Raw genomic sequence first — 5,956 nt, forward strand, 5'->3', positions numbered from 1 at the left:
TTCCTTTGTTTGTAGATCAATCTGATAACATTGCTCACTTGAAGGCTAGGGGAGAAGCTGTTAAACTGGACACAAAAACAATGTCAACTACAGATTTGCTCAATGCATTAAAAGCAGTCATTAATGATCCTTTGTGAATGTACAGGTTTTTTTTTTTTTTTTAAACTACATAGCATGTATTGATGAGTTCTTACATGAAGACCAAGGGAGCAGCAGTGACTCTGAACATGAACACAATGCTGAGTACATATATGTATTTTTTAATGCTTGAAGACAATCATTAACAAACCATTGTGAGTATCACAATCTGGTTTTTGTGTGTGTATGTGTGTGGTTTTAATGGAAATATTTGGCAGAGGTTTTAGGATAATGCATATGTTTTGAAATAGTTGAAAAGTGAAGTAAGAGAAATTGCTGATGATGGTAATAGAAGGATTATGAGGAAGATTGAGAACAAACCTGAAGCAGGGAATCATGAATGTCATGATAGTACTGACTAATTTATGCGGGTCTTTCAGTAAGACAGCTCATCAAATGTTATATTTTAAATAAATTTTATTTTGTATATTGAAGGTATACAAAGTGATGTTATGGGATATAAATACAGAGTAAAAATTTTACCACAGTGAAGCAAATAAACATGTCTAGCATCTCACATTAGTTGCACATTTTCCCTTATTTTTAAAACTCTTTAAAAATAATTCATTTTCGGCTACCGTCCCCATTCATCACCCAGCCTGTAGTCCACTCCCACCACCAGCTGGAACCCTGGGGACTACGACGTATCTCAAACCTTGCTTCTAGGAGACAAAAAGAACATCCAGTCATGGATAAAAATGAGCTGGTTCAGAAGGCCAAACTGGCCGAGCAGGCTGAATGATATGATGACATGGCAGCCTGCATGAAGTCTGTAACTGAGCAAGGAGCTGAATTATCCAATGAGGAGAGGAATCTTCTCTCAGTTGCTTATAAAAATGTTGTAGGATCCCGTAGGTCATCTTGGAGGGTCGTCTCAAGTATTGAACTAAAGACGGAAGGTGCTGAGAAAAACAGTAGATGGCTCGAGAATACAGAGAGAAAATTGAGACGGAGCTAAGAGATATCTGCAATGATGTACTGTCTCTTTTGGAAAAGTTCTTGATTCCCAATGCTTCATAAGCAGAGAGCAAAGTGTTCTATTTGAAAATGAAAGGAGATTACTATCATTACTTGGCTGAGGTTGCCACTGGTGATGACAAGAAAGGGATTGTGGATCAGTCACAACAAGCATACCAAGAAGCTTTTGAAATCAGCAAAAAGGAAATGCAACCAACACATCTTATCAGACTGGGTCTGGCCCTTAACTTCTCTGTGTTCTATTATGAGATTCTGAACTCCCCAGAGAAAGCCTGCTCTCTTGCAAATTCAGCTTTTGATGAAGCCATTGCTGAACTTGATACATTAAGTGAAGGGTCATACAAAGACAACATGGTAATAACACAATTACTGAGAGACAACTTGACATTGTGGACATCGAATACCCAAGGAGGCGAAGTTGAAGCAGGAGAAGGAGGGGAAAATTAACCAGACTTCCAACTTTTGTCTGCCTCATTCTAAAATTTATACAGTAGACCATTTGTCATCCATGCTGTCCCACAAATAGTTTTTTGTTTACGATTTATGACAGGTTTATGTTACTTCTATTTGAATTTCTGTATTTCTCGTGTAGTTTTTATGTTTAATATTAGGGGAGTAGAGCCAGTTAACACTTAGGGAATTATCTGTTTTCATCTTGAGGTGGCCCATATGGGGCTGTGGAATTTTTATACAAGCTATAAATGTTTGGCATACTACTTTTGGTACATTGTGGCTTCACAAGGGCCAGTGTAAAACTGCTTCCGTGTCTAAGCAAAGAAAACTGCCTATATATTGGTTTGTCCTGGTGGGGAATAAAAGGGAACATTAGCTCCAGTCACAGGTGTAGTAATTGTGGGTACTTTAAGGTCTGGAGCACTTAGAAGGCTGTGGTAGAAACATACCCCATGGACACCATAGGTTAAACCATGTGTATCTGTGGAACACTCAATCTCAATATGCACATCTTTGACTACAGCTGCAGAAGTGTTCCTTTAGACAAAGTTGTGACCCATTTTACTCTGGATAAGGTCAGAAATGGTTCACATTCCATTATTTGTAAAGTTACCTGCTGTTAGCTTTCATTATTTTTGCTACACTCATTTTATTTGTATTTAAATGTTTTAGGCAACCTAAGAACAAATGTAAAAGTAAAGATGCAGTAAAAATGAATGCTTGGTATTGATTACTTCATGTATATCAAGCACAGCAGTAAAACAAAAAAACCCATGTATTTAGCTTTTTTTAAAGGTTTTTTTGCTTTTGTGATTTTTTTTTTTTAATACTTGCCTAACATGCATGTGCTGTAAAAATAGTTAACAGGGAAATAACTTGAGATGGTGGCTAGCTTTGTTTAATATCTTATGAAATTTTCATGAATAATCCAAGCATAATTGTTAAGAACACATGTATTAAATTCATGTAAGTGGAATAAAAGTTTTATGAATGGACTTTTCAATTACTTTCTCTACAGCTTTTCATGTAAATTAGTCTTTTGGTTCTGAAACTTCTCTAAAGAAAATTGTACATTTTTTTGAAATTTATTCCTTATTCCCTCTTGGCAGCTAATGGGCTTTTACCAAGTTTAAACACAAAATTTATCATAACAACAAAACTACTAATATAACTACTGTTTCCATGTCCCATGATCCCCTCTCTTCCTCTCCACCCTGAAAAAAAATGAGTTCCTATTTTTTCTGGGAGTGGGGGAGATTGATTGCAAAACAATGTAATATGTTCCATTTAAAATTTTGGCATATGGCATTTTCTAACTTAGGAAGCTACAATGTTCTTGGCCCATCATCACACTGGGTAGCATTAACTGTAAGTTTTGTGCTTCCAAGTCACTTTTTGGTTTTTAAGAATTTCTTGATACTCTTACAGCCTGCCTTCGATTTTGATCCTTTATTCTATTTGTCAGGTGCACAAGATTACTTTCCTTTTTTAGCCTTCTGTCTTGTCACCAACCATTCCTACTTAGTGGCTATGTACTTGGGAAAAAGCCGCATGATCTTTCTGGCTCCACTCAATGTCTAAGGCACCCTGCTTCCTTTGCTTGCACCCCACAGACTATTTCCCTCATCCTATTTATCGTAGTAAATCTGTCCTTAGTTGATGAGATTGTGTTTATCTCCCTTTAAAACCCTACCTATCCTGAATGGTCTGTCGTTGTCTGCCTTTAAAATCCTTCCTCTTTCTTCTTCCTCTCTTCTCTAAATAATGATGGGGCTAAGTTATACCCAAAGCTCACTTTAACAAAATATTTCCTCAGTACTGTGCAGAAAACACCAAACAAAAATGCCATTTTAAAAGAAGTGTATTTTTTCTTTTAGAATGTAAGCTCCTCAAGAGCAGGGACAATGTTTTCTGTATGTTCTATTGTGCCTAGTACACTGTAAATGCTCAATAAATATTGATGATGGAAAAAAAATAATTCATTTTCACTAAATCAGAATGACATAATGAAACTCTAATTGCCATTATATTTAATGCCTTCCAAATTTTTCATGCTAACATTTTGTTCCTATCACTGATAAATTTTAAACTACCAGAGCTTTCAAATTTGAATTTTAAAAATTATTATAAAAAGAAGATACTAGTATACATGTAGCTATATTCTTTGTTTTATAGCTGTGGTTGCTTTTTTTTGAAAAAAAAAATCAAAAAATAATTGACTTGAAAGAAATAAGTTGCCAAAATGTCTCCAACCAGAAATATGAGGCTTCTATATAGCAGTTTTTGGTTTCGACATGGTAAGCCAAATACTGACACTCATTCTTATTCTTTGTCTATTAGTCTATAATTATTTCAACAGCAAAAACAAATGGAAGTACAATGCCTCAAATTAAAATATTGAGCACCACTTAGATTCTAAAAACCACAATACAAAAAAGAGAGTAATAACTGCAAATGTTTACTGAGAACCTCTTTATCATGAGAATAATTCCACCCGGTATTCTAAGATTCAAACTAAATACAACCAGCTTCATGCTTTTAAACATTAATCCACTGATATAATGCCAATACTAACTCCTGATCAATACTAACTTCTTATCAGCTTTGCCTGGAAGTGGACCTGAACCTTGTCATAGATTTGTTTCCTATCTCTAGGCTTTGCTACTATTTTGAACCTTGTATACCACATCCATTACTATTTTGAACCTTGTATACAACATCCATTAATAATTGTTATAGCAGATAATTAAACTTTGTATTCTCAAATTATACATACGTGTATATATATGTATATATGTATATATATGTGTGTATATATATGTGTGTGGGTATATATATATGTATATTTAATTTTGGCTTTAACTTCTTCCGCTCTCTAGGCTAGAAATACTTATTCTCTCTTAAGTTCTCTCTTTACATCTTGAAAACTTATGCATCCAACAAATTCTAGTCCATAAACCAAAATCTCTATAATCACTTTGAAATAAAATATTTTAGTTTTCATCCATGTTATGTGGCACTCATTTTAAACTTCTGCAAAAAAATTTTCACATATTTATCTTTTCTAGTTTATTCTATAAGTTGTTGACTATTTGATTTTATTTTATCTGTAGAGAGAATGTTACATGATTATGGATCATTCATTATGTTCAGCCTATGAAGTCCTAAGAAGTCTTCTGGATTGAGTTTGTCACACACCAAAAAGCAACCAAGTACCTGTGCCAACTGCCCACAACCTCACCTGGTTCCAGTACTACTCTCTGCATGTGCTGGCCTGCATGGAAATTCTTACTCTATTAGTCATAAAATATTGCTTTTTTGGTTATCAAAAGTTTGTTAAGTCCATAAAGAAGGAAAAGAGATATTAGCACTCTTTGAGATCTAAGGCTGGTAGGCATGACACTGGAGATCATTCCATTTAATTCCATATCTATGCATTAAGTTGTGGCAAGATTCTCCTCTACATTTCATAAAACCTGTAATTCCTGATTTATTTAAATATTTTACTCTTGGTTAAACATTAAGTAATGTGTAATTATAATTTTAGAAAACCTCAAATAATTGAATTTTTATGCTTACAAGTGTATATTTTTAAAGTAAAAAAAACCCACAAGATTCACTGGAATTTTAATCTGTTGATTTGAAATCAGAAAGACTAGGCATTTTAATTGTGCATTTTAACAACATATTCTGTATAAACAAAATACAATCAAACAGAATATATGTGTTTCTGTCAAAGAAAATCAAAGCAAGGCCCTTGTTAAAGATTGCAAGGCAGATGTTATTTTGACTACTGAAGTAGGGGATAGAGACTACTGTATAAACTGAGCTCAACTCCAACTGAAACAAAGGTACTGAGGTTTATAAAGAGAAAACAGATATGAATAAAAAGGAAATATGAGGAAACGAAAATGAGGAAAACAAGGGACTAGTAGGACTATATGAAAACAGAATATTACATAAAAAGGAAGTGGAAAATAATTGCTAATTGTTCAGGAACATCAGCTAAACAGTATATGTTTTGCAGTCTGGCAGATTCATGCTATTTTCAGCAAAGTCTCAACATGGAGGCTGGGGTCACTTTTCGGGACAAATCCGTCACCTAGTGCACATATAAGCTGAGATAAACTTGGCCAAGTCTCTTAGCGTGGTGCTGAGGCAAGTCTTTTGTGTTACATAGAAGTTTAAATTCACATTCTATATGAAATACACAATATTTCCTCATGAAAATATTCTTTGTTTCAAAAATACTAGATGGTCATAATTGGCTTCCTGTCTAAAACTATGCAACCTGGTAAACTATTTGTTTAGAAACTCTAAAGATGTTTTCCTCATATGGCCTTAAACGTGCTTGAGTTGCCATTTTTGCTTTAGTGGTGACCCTTTG

General features: G+C 34.3%; 1 pseudogene across 1 annotated transcript; it reads left to right on the top strand.

The window, feature by feature from the left end:
* Nucleotides 1–826: 826 nt before the first annotated feature.
* Nucleotides 827–3,536, top strand: LOC105530350 (annotated as a pseudogene). Its single transcript, XR_001004636.1, has one exon. The product of XR_001004636.1 is annotated as a 14-3-3 protein zeta/delta pseudogene (transcript).
* Nucleotides 3,537–5,956: the final 2,420 nt, after the last annotated feature.

Source organism: Mandrillus leucophaeus, unplaced genomic scaffold (genome assembly GCF_000951045.1).
Source record: "Mandrillus leucophaeus isolate KB7577 unplaced genomic scaffold, Mleu.le_1.0 Scaffold813, whole genome shotgun sequence".
Lineage (NCBI taxonomy): Eukaryota > Metazoa > Chordata > Mammalia > Primates > Cercopithecidae > Mandrillus > Mandrillus leucophaeus.